Source organism: Oreochromis niloticus, linkage group LG9 (genome assembly GCF_001858045.2).
Source record: "Oreochromis niloticus isolate F11D_XX linkage group LG9, O_niloticus_UMD_NMBU, whole genome shotgun sequence".
Classification (NCBI taxonomy): Eukaryota; Metazoa; Chordata; class Actinopteri; order Cichliformes; family Cichlidae; genus Oreochromis; species Oreochromis niloticus.
This window is the reverse complement of record NC_031974.2, coordinates 34,514,118-34,530,851: the sequence shown is the minus strand read 5'-3', so window position 1 is coordinate 34,530,851 and position 16,734 is coordinate 34,514,118.

The following is a 16,734-nucleotide window of genomic DNA, read 5'->3' as shown; positions in this document are numbered from 1 at the left end:
TTAAAAAATTTAATCGGAATTTCAAAACACATCCAACCTACAGTATCTGCAAAATATGTAGAAAATTTGATTACATACAAAACATCTAGTATGACAGCAAAGAGAAACTGGTCAGCTTCACAGAGTTGAGAGTGTTTTTTCTTTGATTGGTGCTTACATCTGGAGAAGCAGACAGGAAATGCCATTATGGACTTCAAAATGTGACATTATTGACAAACAGTTTTATGTCAGAAAAGATGGCATTTGTTGCTATTCCATCAATTTTGTAAAAAAAAAAAAATTGTTTTTTACTATTAAAATCAAATATGGCAAAACTTAAAAAACAAATCAAAGAAAACTGAAGTAAATGATAAACGGACTGCTACTGGTACACAGTGTTGGTCAAGTTACTTGAAAATAGTAATAAGTTACTAATTGTTCATTACTTCTCCAAGAAAGTAATCCTGTTACTTTACTGATTACTTATTTTCAAAAAGTAATTAGTTACTTTATTACTTGAACATGATACACAACCTGAATATGTAATAAAGCAATAGACCTTTCAGCACAATTCTATTTTTTCTGCATAATAAATCATATAAAACGTAATCAAATGAAAAAGTCTCTTTTTAAAACTTTTTGATGCATTTTAATCTTTTGACTTCATGCACGTTGTATCAAACAAAAATTTAATTATATGCAACAGTCTTTGACTTAAAGAAATTTGTTTAACATTTAAACTTATTGTCTGCATGTTCCAGCATATGAAATAAAATAATGTTTTGTGTTTACACTCACTCTTTCAAATAGATGCAAGTAAAACACAGCAAAGAATAAATAAAATCAAAGATTCAGCAGCTTTGAGTCCTGTCGCTCTTAAATCTATTGTCACCTGTTTAGCAGGAGTGGGGTGGGTGGAGGTTTGCCCACAGCAGTCATGTCAGTGGGAGGATCCGGGGGTTTCTCTGTGAATGTCACATTCCCGTGGCAGCGTGCTCAGTGCTCACTCAGATTTGAAGTTTAATTTTTCGCTGTAAAAAGAAGTTTGCTTCCCACGCAGAGTGCACAGCGGACGGTAATGTTTTGGTCACTTTTTACGGACTAAAACTTAAAGTAATGCGAGTAATTCCACGCTTTAAACGCTGCATGGTCGTACTCTCTCCATCACTCCATTGTTGATCTGCACACATCTGTTGCTGCCACAGGCGCTGCACGTTTGTATGTCATTGTCATGAAACACTTTCAGTTTAGTAACGCAGTAACACAGCGTGCGTACAGGAATGTAACTGTAAGACTGAACTGTAATGACTGTAACTGTAACTGAACAGAACTGTAATGTAATTACTTTTTTGCAACAGTAACCCCTTACATTACTTGGAAAAAGTAATTGGATTACGGTAACGCGTTACTGCCCATCTCTGCTGGTACAGCTAGGTCCATAAACTTTTGGACAATGACAAACAATTTTTTGAAAGGTTTTTAAATCATACATCTACATAACAACTGTGATGGTCTGACATTCAAGTGGTGATTCAATCCAGACTTCGAGCGTCAATTCAAGGATTTTAACTATAAAGGACAATGTAATGTGTAGGAATTACAATCCATAAACTGTGGTCGTGGTACTTTAGCATCGAGCTAGTGCTACTGAACAGGACAGAGCATAAAGGAAGTAACGTTTTTATAAGTGGCAGGTCCTTTCAAATTCAATGTTTCTATAAATTCAACAAACAGAAAACACATTGCTGCACAGCGTGTTGCTAGCTAAAGCTACAGCTGTGGTGATTTCCAGGGAAAGAAAAGAGTGTGAGATAACTTCACTCAGCGATGGAGAAAGATATCAGAAAGACAGGACAGGAGGGGAAGAAGAGCAGTTATATTTGTATAGATTTATATTAACGATTACTGTGATGTACGTAGGACAGCATGGTGGTGTTAGCACTGTCACCTCTGTATGGAGGTTGCATGTTGTCCCTGTGTTTGCCTGGGTTATGTCCACGTACTCCCGCTTCCAAAGACACGCAGTTAGTGGGGTTAAGTGGGGATTCTAAACTGCCCACAGGTTTGAATGTGTGTGTGAATAGTTGTTCGTTTCTCTGTGTTAGCCATGCGACAGACTGGCGACCTGTCCGGGGTCTACCCTGTCTATCACCCTATTGTGTCTGAGACAGGCTCCTGCCCATTTTCTTGCTGAAGCATCCACCCTCATTTTGTCTGTATCCTCTTAGTAGATGGCAAGACATTTTTATCAAGAATGTCTTGGTACATTTTTCTATTTATCATTCCTTTAGTTATATAAAGTGTGCCAGGGCGCATGCTGAAAAACAGCCCCACACCATGATGTCGTTGGTGCGGTGTTTTGGGGTGATATGCAGTGCCTTTTGAACGTTGTGTGTACTATGGCATCAACTTTGGTCTGATCTGATCAGACCATACTCTCCCTGTCTGGAGCTCTCCACACGTGCTCCTTAGCTTAACTTTTTTGATCATTCTTTTTAGTCCTCTATTTGAAAACTTAAGGGAAGCACCTCATCATGGGCGGTTTATGGTGAAATGATGTACCATGGCCCAAGAGTGACTGCAAAGTGCCATGCCACACTTGTTTGTAATGAGCTTGTAGGTGCTCAGATGAGAATGAAGACACACTTTGACAAAACATCTGTTGCACTTGTAACCCTTCTTACAGTTTATTAATAAGAATAACTAAACTGTCACTAGGCCAATATCAGAGAATCTGGGATCGTCAGGAGCCCAAGGTATAAACATCAATAAGGAAGAACCACACCACAGTAACAGTGCACAAAATGGTATATTGGATAGAAGAAATCTGGTTTAACTGCATCAACATGTTGATGCAGAAATCTACAAATACCATGTACTTCAGAATAACGTTTCTGCTCAGGTATTATCAGTTCTTATGAGGGTAACGCAAGGATTTTGTTTTCGGTTCTCAACAAACTAATTCAACCCCCCAACGCTTTACCACCACACTTCTATTCTTCTGAGACCTGTAACTCCTTGATGCTGTTGTGGACTACAAAAATTAATAACATTCACCAGCAACTCAGTTCAAATGTTGTGTCTACGCCCTCTCCAGAACCTTTTCTCTATTTTGAGCCATTTTCCACTTTTCATCTTACAGATTTATCTGATATTTCTGAGGTTATATGTAAATCAAAGCCTGCCACTTGTCATCTTGACCCTGTGCCCACAGGGCTTGTGAAATCCTGCCTCTCTTCCTTACTCCCACTCATCTCTGCTATCGTCCACTCTTCACTCACCACCGGTATCGTTCCCTCCTTATTCAAGACTGCTTTGGTCACTCCGATACTGAAAAAACATTCCCGAGACCCTAACAACTTTAACAACCTCCGTCCGATTTCTAATCTACCCTTCATCTCTAAAATACTCGAAAAAGTAGTTGCAGCTCAAATACATTCACAGCTGGTTAATAATAACATCTACGAGAGATTTCAATCTGGTTTTCATTCATGTCACAGTACAGAAACTGCTTTACTTAAAGTCACTAAGGATCTTCTACTCGGAGCTGACTCTGGTCTTCTTACCATTCTCGTCCTTTTGGATCTGAGCTCAGCCTTCGACACCATCTCTCACTCCGTCCTTCTAAGCAGACTCTCCTCTCTCAGCATCTCTGACACACCCCTTGCCTGGTTTCAATCATATCTCCTTGTCCCAGTTTATTCAACTGAAATCATTCCGCTCTCGTCTATTCCCGTCACCTCTGGTGTACCCCAAGGTTCAGTTTAGGCCCTCTTCTCTTCATAATATACATCCTCCCTCTTGGTACCATTTTCCACAAATTTGATCTTCACTTTCACTGTTTTGCTGATGACATCCAGTTATATCTCTCCTGCAGACCTGATTCCTCCCATTCTTGTCCACAGTCTTGTTACCTCCTGTATTGACTACTGCAGTTCTCTTCTGCATGGTCTCCCCCAAAAATCCCTCCATAAGCTTCAACTGGTTCAGAACTCTGCTGCTCGCATTATCACCAGAACCCCTCCTACCAGCACATCACCCTGTTCTTCAGGAACTTCACTGGCTCCCAGTGAAATTCCGGATAATATTCAAACTTCTTCTGCTCACCTTCAAGGCCATTCATAACCTCGCACCTCCTTACCTTTCTGACCTGTTAAGCACTACCCTTTCTGCCCGCTTATGTCGATCTTCTTCTTCTATCCAGCTTTCTGTGCTTCCTTCAGCAGGGCTTTTAGCTGTTCTGCTCCCAGGCTGTGGAACTCTCTACCCCCAAGTATAAGAAACATTGGTTCTCTCCCCCAGTTTAAATCCCAACTCAAAACCCATCTGTCCAAGTCTGCATATTCACTGTGAACCCACTGTTTGTTAATTTTATCTTGTGCTTTGTTTTTATTGTTCGTCATTGTGTCATTGTTCTGTTATGTGTTTTTATCTACTGTACAGTGTCCTTGGGTGTCTTGAAAGGCGCTTTATAAATAAAATTTATTATTATTATTATTATTATTATTTGACACACTGCAGCTGCCAAAAAATGTACTTAACACAATAAAATAAATACAAACTATTTCCCCCATAATAACAAACTAAAATAAAGTGCGCGCTTACAGCTTGCATATGAGTCAAATGAATGAATGAATGTTTGATAAGTGATGGATGGTTGGGGCCGATCTGTCTTTGTCTAATTGTTTGATCTTCCACACTCTGGTGAAGAAGGAAAGTTTAAAGTCCTGCAGGTATCTGCCCCACCATGCCATGGGAACGAAGCCTCAGCAGTCTTATCCACTCTTGGGTTGGCTCGCCATCCAGTTAACTGGAACTGTGGAATCGCTACTCGTCAGTGGAGGCTTGCTTCAGACGGGGTTCGTCTGTCGAGTCATCATTTACCAGATGAAATAAAAACCTGACCGATGAACAGGGTGACATTCTGAACAACAAACAACTGCAGCAGAGTCGCTCGCAACTCCGAGCGACTCAGCTTCGGTAACAGTTTGCCGACCACATGGCGTTGTGTGAACGTGAACGCAATGGCGACTGTGGAAAGTCATGTGATCAAGGTCAACAGCAAAAGTCACTGGGAGCTCATTGCTGATTGGCCAAGTTACAAAAAAACAAATCAACTTATTCGTCCACATCTTTATTTAAAGCAAAAAGACATGACTAAATAGTTCAGATCCGCTGCTCTTTAGCTGGGCTACACAAAGTCCTTCAGTCATGTGACCATGTTTTAGCTATAGTGCCTGTCGTTGGCTCGACCCCACATGCAAGGTCTTCAGGTCTGTATGTTTTAGAGTGCAAACTCAGTGAGACAGATTATGTTGTGCTTACCTGTTGGGATTTATTTTTATCTTTAAGGCTAATATCTCATAATTAGCATTACATATATGTGTTTTTATTGGGCACAGTGTATTGTAGAATAGTTTTGGATTCACTCTGATACTAACAGACACAACACTTCCTCACAACCTCCTCACAGGAGTATGGCCTTGATCATAAATCTGCTGTTATGGTATGCACTATACCCCCTTTAACTGTGACGGTTGTCATGGTAATGGGAGCGTTGCCAGCAGAAGGGTTATCTCCAAGTAAGGAGATGCCCAGAAAGCTGCAGAAGAAGAAACGTGAGCCGAAGTGTCAAACTGCTTTTTTGACCGAAGCAGTCAAAAAGCTGAATTGTGGCTTTTGACCAATCACCTTAGTATCCTGTTTATCACACATAATAAAAAGTGTTTACTGCCTGTGCGCAGCAGCCTTTAGGCTCTGAGCCAGAAACAGGAGGTCCATGTAAAACTAATATGAAATTGTATCGCTTTGATAATATGTTGTGAAAACTTATAATTGGAGCATATTTGTCTTTTCTCTCATAAAAAGACCGTAAAGATTTAAGTCGTGCCTGCCACATCGATGTGCTAAAGGCTTATGTTGACCATAAAAGTACTGATAGCGCTAATAGCCAGTCTCCTGTATATGTTGCGTCGATGTTGGTCACTCCCTTTAACCTCTGTGATGATGGGCTGAACAACAAACACAGTTCTGTTTTTGGTATGGCTCTCTGAAACTCTGAGATCTTGGCCGACTTCCTACTTATCACACCTGTCTTTATCTCAGGCAGATATTCGCAAGCGTATCAAAGCCACCCAACTCTGTTTAGTTACATTCCCACTCAAACCACTGTGTTAATTGCTCTGGGTGACCATAAACCAGTTAAACAGCATGTCTACCAAGTAAACCCCACTCGGTTTGATGCAACAAGAAGTAAAACATCCCCTTGATCATAACTTTGCAGCACCCAGTAGTAGTCCTTGGAGCTCTCCATCAGTTCTTGTGCCAAAGCCTGATCAAACCGTGCGGTTCTGTAATGACTGTTAAGGTTAATGCTGTCACGAAAGCCGATTCTTTCCCACTTCCAGGTATGGACGACTGTGTGGACCGTGTCGGCTCAAGATTGTCACAAAACTAGATCTCCTTAAAGGATACTGACAAGTCCCACTAACCACCCACGCAGCTGAAATCAGGGCTTTTGTTACACCGGACCGTTTCTTCCAACATACAGCGATGCCTTTGGATTGCAAAATGCGCCAGCCACATTCCAGTGACTAATGAATACTGATCCGTGTGGGATGAGTAATTGTGCAGTGTATTTGGATAATTCTCTGATGTTAAACTTGGCCAAAGGTGAATTTGGTAAAGCTGTAGTTACTCATCTAGGTAAACAGGTAGGGCAGGGTCAAATCCTTCCAGTGGCTGCTAAAGTGCAAGCATCAGTGGATTTCCCTGCTACTCAAACACCCTGGATTGATTCTTAGGTATCTTAGGTAGTCTTAGGTATGGCAGTGACTTACAATGTACATGGTGGTTCTTTGGCAGCTTTGACTTTAACACGCCCCTTCTTGTGGTCCAACAAGTGTCAAGCTGGTTTTGAAGCAACCAAAATTCTGGTGCAGCACTCCTACAGTGGGATGAGCATTATTTGGGCTATCCAATTTTTTATTTTTCCAAAAAGTTCATGAAGCGTCAACTACATTACAGTACAACTGAAAAAGAGGCCCTAGCTTTACTGCTAGCACTACAACACTTCAGAGTGTATCTTGGCTCTAGCCCTATCCCAAGCATTGTGTTTTCTGACTATTACCCTCTTGTGTTTTTTTGTCTCCTATGCAGATGCCTTATGTGCTGGTCTTTGTTACTCCAACACTTTAACACTGAAACCTGCTTTAAGAAAGGTCCCGAGAACACTGTAGCCGATGCTCTCTCAGGGTGTAAAATAAACATTTCTTATAGGAGGGAAATGTTTGGGGGTTTTTTGCTGTGGGATGAAATGATATGACCCAAGATCGTGTGGGTTGTGGGTGTTTATGTGTGTGCACCACTGGAGGATATGGTTGTGGGTTTTTCTCTCTCCTCCCCCTCAGGTGTGCGCATGGGTGTTCTTGATGGAGATGTACCTGCTGAGTGGTTCCGTTAAATTCATTCCTAATCCCGGATCGAATAATTGGTTGGACAGCAAGCTCATAACCACCCGATGAAAGCCACCTGGCCTGTCTCTTCTTGTAGCTTTCTTGCCTGTCGTTGGCTCTGTGCTCCATGTAAGGTTGTCGGCTCCAGATGACACCTTGCCCCTCCCTCCTGGCCTCCACCACCCAACAAGCAGCCAATGGTTCTGATGGTTTCTCTGAGTGTTTATGAGTTGTTACTGAGAATAAGTCAGTTTGTGTGTCTGGTAATATGTGCTAGATGTGACCTTTGTAAATAGTTCTGTAAATTAGAGAACTCGTGTTCCTTCACTGTATATATCGAACACTGCTGCAGCCTCATAGGAATGAGAAGCTTTTTCTGTTGAAACCTGTTTTCTCTTGTTTTTTTGTGCTAAGAATTTAGGTAAGCAAATTGTCTTTTGTTTGACTTTTATTTTGGGCAGGGAAGCTTAGAGATCTTTTGTTATTTTAGCATAGCTCACTGTCGAGGTCAATAAACAGCTGCATAGCATTGGCAACTGCTCAGAGTTGGGGGTTTAGAAATTCTTCTATAGCCAATGCCATCAGGGTGTGACTGTCGTGAGAGAGCTCACTGGCTTTACCTATCATGAGATTTTTTTTAGTTTTATACTGTGGTAATGAGATACCTGTTTTATAGGTCATCACTTGGGACTAAACCAGCTAATATTAATTTGCACTAAGTGGTAGGATTGTCAATTTAAGCCCCCTTTCTTCATGTGTTCAATACTTTTTCCCTGTGTTGTTTCTCATTGTTACACATAATTTATGGACATCTGTGCTTTGATCTCTTTGCATGTGTGGATTAGATGAGTTACTTACATCTAGTGAGAATTTTATGCCAATGGCATCTTTAGAAATATATTTACCTTGACAAGGGAAGGTCAACTGAACATAGCACCTCATCCCATGTGCTCTAACAATAACACAGCATACTAACACTGAGACAGAGACTGAAACATAAGTGCTGATGTAGGAGGAAAAGATGTCAAAATCTAGAGCAAACACATGAGACAAAAGGACGTAACACAGATGAGACCAGGACAGACACAAGAATACACCAGGACAGGGAATAAGCTGAAACTGGGAAGAGAAATAAGAAACTAGAACTCTGAAAATAATTAAATGAGCAAATGCAGAAAAAAGACAAAAAAGTCAAACACTGGGTCAGTGACCAAGATCCCATGACAATTACATGTTATGTCATTTTAATGGATCTGTATATGATGTGTTTTGATAAATGTACCATCCTGCAAACAAGCTAGACTATACTTCATTTGTGTTATTCAAATGTTGCATTAGAATACTGGGTAGTTTTGTGCAAAATAAACAGGTTGGCTTTTAATACTGTGATGACTTTACTATAAAGGCTGTGTTGCACTGGTGCCACTGGTGTGGTATTCATGGTCAGTGTTCAGTTACATCAAGTGTAGCTGAGATCACGCTGATGATGCTTAGTTGCATTGACTGCCTTCAGCCTTTATACAAACTTTATGCTGTCTGGTATAAAGGTAGTACAAAGTGTAGAGGATGGAAATAAGCCTATGAAACATCTGCTTACAACTTGTTGAGTTTAGCTGTTTAATCTGTAAAGATCAGCAAACCTCAGAGCAGCAGCAGCAGCACAGGTCAGAGTAACTTTTGTACTTTTTCGCTTTTACCTAAATGAAGACAGTGCTTCAGTACTTTTACTGGAGCATTTTTATCACAGATACAGCCCAATGAAGCGTTGTGAAGCACTGAAGCTTGTATTGAAAAATTACTCAAAGCTTTTCAACACAGTTCTTTTTGGTGACATCTGGTGGCCAAAATATGAAGTGCAGCCTGAACCTACAGATGAACATGAACTGCTTCACTGTGATTGCGCACTCGAGACCTGAGTGGCAGCTTCTGTTTAATATCATGTGATGACTCTGTTGTTGTGGTGCGTTGAACATTCTTTATTCTTTAGGGTGAAAAATGATGTATTTGATTATGAAATCATGTTTAAACCAGTGCTGTGATCTTCCTTTGCCTGTGACTGGATGTTTGTAAACACAATAGATTAAAAATGCTTTACATATAATAATAACACAGTCTTATGATGGGTTGGGTGTATGCTTGTGCTGTGAGCTCCCTGTCTTCACGTGGTTATGTTAGGTTATTAGCCACTGGACAGTTACATTTAATGTAATTCATAAAGCAATTCAGAAACAAAACAAAAAACAAGGAGCAAGAGTCCAGAACAGTCCATAAACACAAGAAAAACAGTTCAACACAAAAACAGTGGAGACCTTGAAACAGTCCAAGAAATCAAAAGTCCAGGAATACATTAACGAGACAAAACAAAACTACACTGGATTCTAACACGAGTCCAAGAAAAAGTTCAGGGGGCCGGCCCGAAGGTCGACAGCACGGGGCCAAAACAGTTCAGGGGGCCGGCTGTGCGGACAGCAGCGGCGGCGACACAGACGAAACCAATCAGGAGGCCGGCCACGTGGAATGCAGTGGCGACAACAGAACAGGTCCGGAGGACGACCGCGAAGCCAGCGGCAGCGACGGACTCTGTCTGGAGGACGACCACGAAGCCAGCGGCGGTGACGGAGCAGGCCCGGAGGCCGGCCGCGAAGCCACCAGCAACAACAACAAAGCAGGTCTGGAGGCCGCCCTCGACAGCCATGACGTCCAACTAGAGGCCTGGAAGGCGGCCGGGAAAGGCGAGGTGGAACAGGCTGAGCTGGATCTGAGGACGGTGTAGCAACTGCAGGACCCGACGAGGCAGGACCCGACGAGGCAGGGCCAGAGGAGGCAGGGCAAGACGAGGCAGGGCCAGACGAGGCAGGCGTGGATGAAGCTGACGCTGCAGGCGAGGATGAAGACACAGAGGCTGGACCAGGTGAGGATGAAGACACAGAGGCTGGACCAGACGGCAGCTTGGCGGCTGCGGAACCTGACGGCAGTGTGGCGGCTGTGGAACCCGATGGCAGTGTGGCGGCTGCGGAAGTAGCAGGCGGTGATGCTGCAGGCGACGGTGTGGGAGTTGCAGGTGGTGACTGAACGGACTCCCCAGAGCCGTCAGCAGACATGAGGATGTGCTGGCTGGGTTCCCCAGGACTCCCAGCTGATGAGGCATGAAGCTGGATGGGCTCCTTGGACCCACCATCTAACGTGGCTTGAGGCTGGATGGGCTCTCCAGAACCCCCAGCTGACGAGACTTGAGGCTGGATGGGTTTCTCGGGCCCTCCAGCTGACGTAGCTTGATGCTGGCTAGGTTCTCCAGAACCCCCAGCTAACGTTACACATTGCTGGCTGGGTTCTCCTGAACCCCCAGCTGACGAGACTTGATGCTGGCTGGGTTCTCCTGAACCCCCAGCTGACGAGACTTGATGCTGACTGGGTTCTCCTGAACCCCCAGCTGACGAGACTTGATGCTGGCTGGGTTCTCCAGAACCCCAGCTAAAGCAGAAAACGACTGGACGGGCCTCCCGGGCCCTCCAGTGGAGACGGGCGGCTGAACGGGCCCTTCGGACCCTTCAGCGGAGACAGGCGACTGAACAGCCCCCTCGGACCCTTCAGCGGAGACAGGCGACTGGACAGGCCCTTCGGACCCTTCAGCGGAGACAGGCGACTGAACGGGCCCTTCGGACCCTTCAGCGGAGACAGGCGACTGAACGGCCCCCTCGGACCCTTCAGCGGAGACAGGCGACTGGACGGGCCCTTCGGACCCTTCAGCGGAGACAGGCGACTGAACGGCCGCCTCGGACCCTTCAGCGGAGACAGGCGACTGAACGGCCCCCTCGGACCCTTCAGCGGAGACAGGCGACTGAACGGGCCCTTCGGACCCTTCAGCGGAGACAGGCGACTGAACGGGCCCCTCGGACCCTTCAGCAGAGACAGGCGAACAGCTGGAACAGTTCTGCAGAACTGCCAGCGGAGACTGCCAGCAGCGTGAGAGCCGCGAAGTCCTGGGTTGGCTCACTCGAGCTTCCAGCAGGGAGTGATGCAGGACCAGAAGGCATTGAGACCCCTGGCTGAGGGTGTAGATGAGTGGCTGACTGGATGGGTGAAAGCACTGGAGCCTGAACTGATGACAAAGCTAATGATTGCTGAGCTACTGACTGAGCAATGGACTGTAACAAAGGTTGTAGTAAGTCTGGTTGTGGTAGTGACTAAGCTACGGGTAGCGGGGCTGAAGACTGAGCTACGGGTAGCGGGGCTGGTTGTGATGGAGATGTAGACTGAGCTAGCGGCAACACAGAAGACTGAACAGAGGGCGACCGAATTTGAGGTGACAGTGGTGGTGGAGTTGGCGATTGAGCTACAGGCCGGGCGTCTAACTGGGCTACAGGCCGCGGGGACACTGAAAACTGAGCTGAAGGTGGCTGCTGAGCAGGGGACACTGAAAACTGAGCTGAGGGTGGCTGGGCAGCTAACTGAGCTGAGGACTGAAACCCACCAGGTTCTACTTTCTCCAGGGGTCCAGAGGTGGCAACAGTCACCAACTCAGCCTCTGGGGAAGCCCTGGGGAGAGTCTCCATCTCCGTGTAGCCTGACTGGGCCAACAGGTCCACTAACTGTGCTGCAGGCCCCATGACCGCTGCCTTAACTAACACCACAGGTGAAGGTGGAGGTGTGATGGGGTGAGGATGGCGAGGGTGCTGTTTCTTCTTTAAGGGTGGATCGAGCGATTCGGCAATAAACCTTGGCGAAAAATCCTGCTGACGCCGAGAACACCAAGTTGTGAGGGACTCCAGGAGGGCAGCTCAGAGACTCATGAGCACTGCAGTCCAGCAGTCTCGTGCTCGTGTTGCATCTCTTCCCTCATCAGCCGTCTAGTTTTCACACAGTCATACACCAACACATGCACCCAACAGGCCATTTTTAACACGGACCATGTCTAAATGTAAACTAGCTCCACCTTTAGTTTTTATTCATATCTCATTCCTCCCTGTAGATACTGACACTTGGCCATGTCACACACTGATCAAGCCTTTGAATTCATTAATATTTTAATACAATTTTGAGAAATCCAGATGTAGGCCTGTGTTTCTGAGCTTATGTCTTGATGCATGCTCAGTCATCCAGGTAAGGAAATCTCAGTAGGTTGATTCTGTCCATCTGGATGTTTTCAGCAGGAGAAACATTTCATCATCTTCAGCCTCAGCTGACTGCAGGTTTCCAACCTTAAAAACAGTACATTTGGTATTGAGTGATGAAACGTTTATCCCACTGAAAATTATTTTAATGGTGCTGACAGGACAGCCACTGCAAACATATGACACTGGGCATTAAATAAAGTATGAGTTTAAAATGATGCAGCAATGATAATTAATGATTAATCTGCTCGCCTGTGTGCAAAAGTCAACACAGTCCACTGGTGTACATGGTACTGGGGTCATGTTATTCCCCTATTCCAAAGGGACTAAGACAATCACCCACTTCCCTGTGACCCGGCCTGATGAGTAGAAGAAAGCTGATGGATAAATGGTGTGAGAGTCCTTTTGGTGCCTTTGGGCAAACTCCAGGTGGACCGTGATCACTGACGAGTGGTTTCTGTGGCCACTCAGTCAAACGGGACTTATTGTTGGAGTGCTGCAGAAACTGTTTTCCTTCTGGAAGCTTCTCCTCTCTCCAGAGAACTGGAGAGAGGAGAAGTTGCCTGCCTCCCTGACTCAGGCCTTCCCCGATCTCTCAGACTGATCTGGCAGCTGCTCGAGGAAGAGTCTTGGTGTTTCCAAACTTCTTCCATTTATGGATGACGGATGTCACTGTGCTCATTTGGGACCTTCAGTACTACGGAAATTTTCCTCTACCCTCTCCAAAACTGTGCCTCGATACAATCCCGTCTCTTTGTGCTTACGACATGCACTGTTGTATGGTCGGCAAGGTATCAATCTTAATTGCCCCTTGGGGATAAATAAAGTCTCTCTGACTGACTGTTAACTATGGGACTTCATATAGACAGGTGTGTTTATTCCACTTCATGTCTGTCAAGTGAGTTTGCCACAGGTGGACTTCTTTCCTATTTAAAGAAGATACCACAGAGATCGCTATTATAATGAATGAATCCATCTCCACTTGTCTACCTATATTCAGAGGCCTTTTGGCTCTGGTGTCACGGTCCTGGGTCATGTGACCGGTGTTTTTTTGTATTTTGTTGTTCCTGTGTGTTCTAGCTTCATTTCAGCGTATCTAGTTAAATCCTGTCTTGCTTAGGTTGCAGTTACAGTTCATGGTTGATTGATTGATTGATTGATTGATATACCTTTATTAGTCCCACAAGGGGGAAATTTCATAAGGCTGCCGACCTATTGCACGCAATGGCGGCGCCATTGGTTCCCCTTATGTCTGACCAATAAGTCTCCCTTATTGGTTAGTGTGTCTAATCTGTCTTGTCTCAAGTCTGTGTGGTTGATGTTGTCTCGCTCATGTCACGTCTGCGTCTTAGTAATGGTTCCTGTTTTAATTTGAAGGCATCTTGTGGTCCATGTTGTTTTAGTTTCACTTCCACTGTGGTGTCATTACGTTCATTCTAGTCAGCTGTTTCCTCGTGTGTCTCCAATTCCCCTGATCACCTCGTGCGTGTATTTAAATCTTCCTGTGTTCAGTGTCACATCGTCTGTGTTACCTACCTCCCTGTCATCACAGCCATAGTCTTCATCGTTATTATAGCTCACAATTCTTAGGTTCCAGTTTAAATTTCACCACAGTCCTCATTTTCGGGAGGGGCACTGAAATTCGGGATTCTCCCGGAAGAATCGGGAGGGTTGGCATGTATGCCACTAGGGGCTCCACTCACAAGTGAGTTGAGAGGAGGGGTTTTATCGAGTTGTGTGGCGTGATGTGTTCAGTTGATGTGTGGTGATAAATAAAGTCGGAGTGGAAAGTTAGAGCTCCCGTGTCGTCTGTACCATACCTCTACATTGGTGACCCTAGATTTGGACATGTTGCAGGCCATGGATGATGCTGGCCTCGCCCTGGACGCACCAGCGACTGCCGGCCCTCTGCCTCCTGCCGCGGCTACAGTCGCCGTAGTGCTCAAGTTGCCGGACTTTTGGCTCCATGATCCCCCGTCGTGGTTCGTTCACGTGGAGGCTCAGTTTGCTCTTCGCAGCATCTCGGCTGACGATGCAAAGTTTCATCATGTGGTGGCCTCGCTCGACCTGCTAGCCACCCGCCGTGTAATGACCCTCCTCCGGGACCCACCCGCACACTGGAAATATGTCGCCCTTAAGGACCTGCTGCTTCGGCGATACACCCTCTCTGATGCGGAGTGAGCACGGCTCTGAAACTCATGAAGAGCATGTTGTCCTTGCTCGGATCGGATGACGCGGGATTCCTCTTCATCCATCTCTTCCTTCCACAGTTGCCTTTGGCCTTGAGGGCTGGCCTCGCCAACTCCCCATTTCTGGCAGCGAGGGATTACTGGTCCCTGGCAGAAGAAGCGGATTGCATCCTTCTGGCTTCCTGCACCTTCGAAGCGCATGCCCTGGCTACGGACCCACTGACAGCACCTCCACCTGCCTCCGCCCGGAGCGGGAGATCTGGCGCTGACGGCGGGAATCATTACATGACGGCACTGCTGGAAAGGCCTCTGCTTCTATCATCAGCATTTTGGCGCCAGAGCGTGTCGCTGCCTGCCACTCCGCTCTTTTCCAGCCCAGGGAAACGGGGCTGCCAGTGCGCTGTAGTCGCTGCGGTTGCTGGTGATATGGAGAGGCTGCTCTTCATTGAAGACTCACGCTCCGGGAGATGTTTTCTGGTGGACTCCAGCTCCCAGAAGAGCCTCGTTCCACCGGGTGCAGCTGACAGGTTAGTGGCGGGCCCTGGGCCGCGGCTAATTGCAGCTACTGGTTATCCTATTGCAATGTTTGGGGAGAGGTTAGTGACTGTTAGCTTCCTTGGTCGAGATTTTCAGTGGAACTTTGTTGTTGCTGACAGTTTGGTGCCTATCTTGGGCCCGGATTTTCTGTGCTCATGGGCTGTTCATAGATGTTGCTCACAGACGTTTGATTGATGCTGTGTTGTTCTCTTCGCTACCTTGTTTTACCTGGGCTGCCAACCTCCTCATTTGGGCCAATTTAGTTGCCTCCAGGGATGTGTTTCAGTGTTTGCTGTTGAAGTTTCCATGATTGTCTGTTCCTAATTTCTCCAGCACGATGACGAAGCATGTGGTTAAGCATTATATCCCCGTGGTCGGGCCCCCGGTGTTTGTGCACACGCACCTCCTCGATCCCGCGAAACTGTCCGTCGCTCAGGAAGAGTTTGTGGCCATGAAGCACCTGGGCATTGTGCAGCACTTGAACAGCGCGCGGGCCTCTCCAATCACATGGTGCCCAAATCAGACGGGCGGTGGCGGCCGTGCTGGGATTTTCGGCGTTTAAATAACGTTATGGAGAACGACATTCAGGATTTTTCCACCCATCTCGCCGGGACCTCGGTTTTTTCCAAAATCGACTTGGTGCGGGGGTATCACCAGGTTCTGGTGCACGCTGAGGATGTTCCTAAAACTGCCGTCATTACACCCTTTGGCTTGTTTGAGTTTCTACGCATGCCGTTTGGGCTGAAAGGTGCCGCTCAGAATTTTCAGCGCCTGATGGACTCTGTCTTGCGCGGGCTGCCTTTCGTTTTCGTATACCAGCATGAGTCTCATCTGCACCAGGTTTTCCAGCGTTTGGCGGAGCACAGCCTAATCATCAATCTGTCCAAGTGCGGCTTACCGTCCCTGGATTTCCTGGGGCACCGCATTTCCGCCGACGGTGTGGAAACAGGGTCAGGGCTGTTGCAACCCTTCCACGTCCCACCTCGGTTAGGGCGTTGCAGGAGTTTTTGGGGATGATCAGTTTTTACAACTGTTTTCTTCCCGGAGCTGCCCACCTGTTGCAGCCACTCTATGCTGCTTTAAAAGCTAAAACGGCTTAAGATCCTGTTGACTGGTCCCCAGAACGCATCCAAGCTTTTTCTGCCGCGAAGTCAGCGCTGGCCAACGCTGCCCAGCTGTTCCCGTCAGTGGAGATTGCGTTGACTACTGTCAGAGTACGCATGTAGCAGTGGGCGCCGTGTTGTAACAGCGGGACTCTGGCGTCTGGCAGCAGCTCGCCTTTTTCAGTCATATGCTCCGAGACGCCGAATGCAAGTACAATGTTTTTGACAGGGAGTTGTTGGCTCTGCACCTCGTGACATGACATTTTCTTTTTTTCCCTCAAGGGTCCCAGTTTCACCGTCTATGTTGGCCACAAGCCTTTGACCTTCGCCATGTCCAAGGTTTCTGACCCTTGGAGCGTTT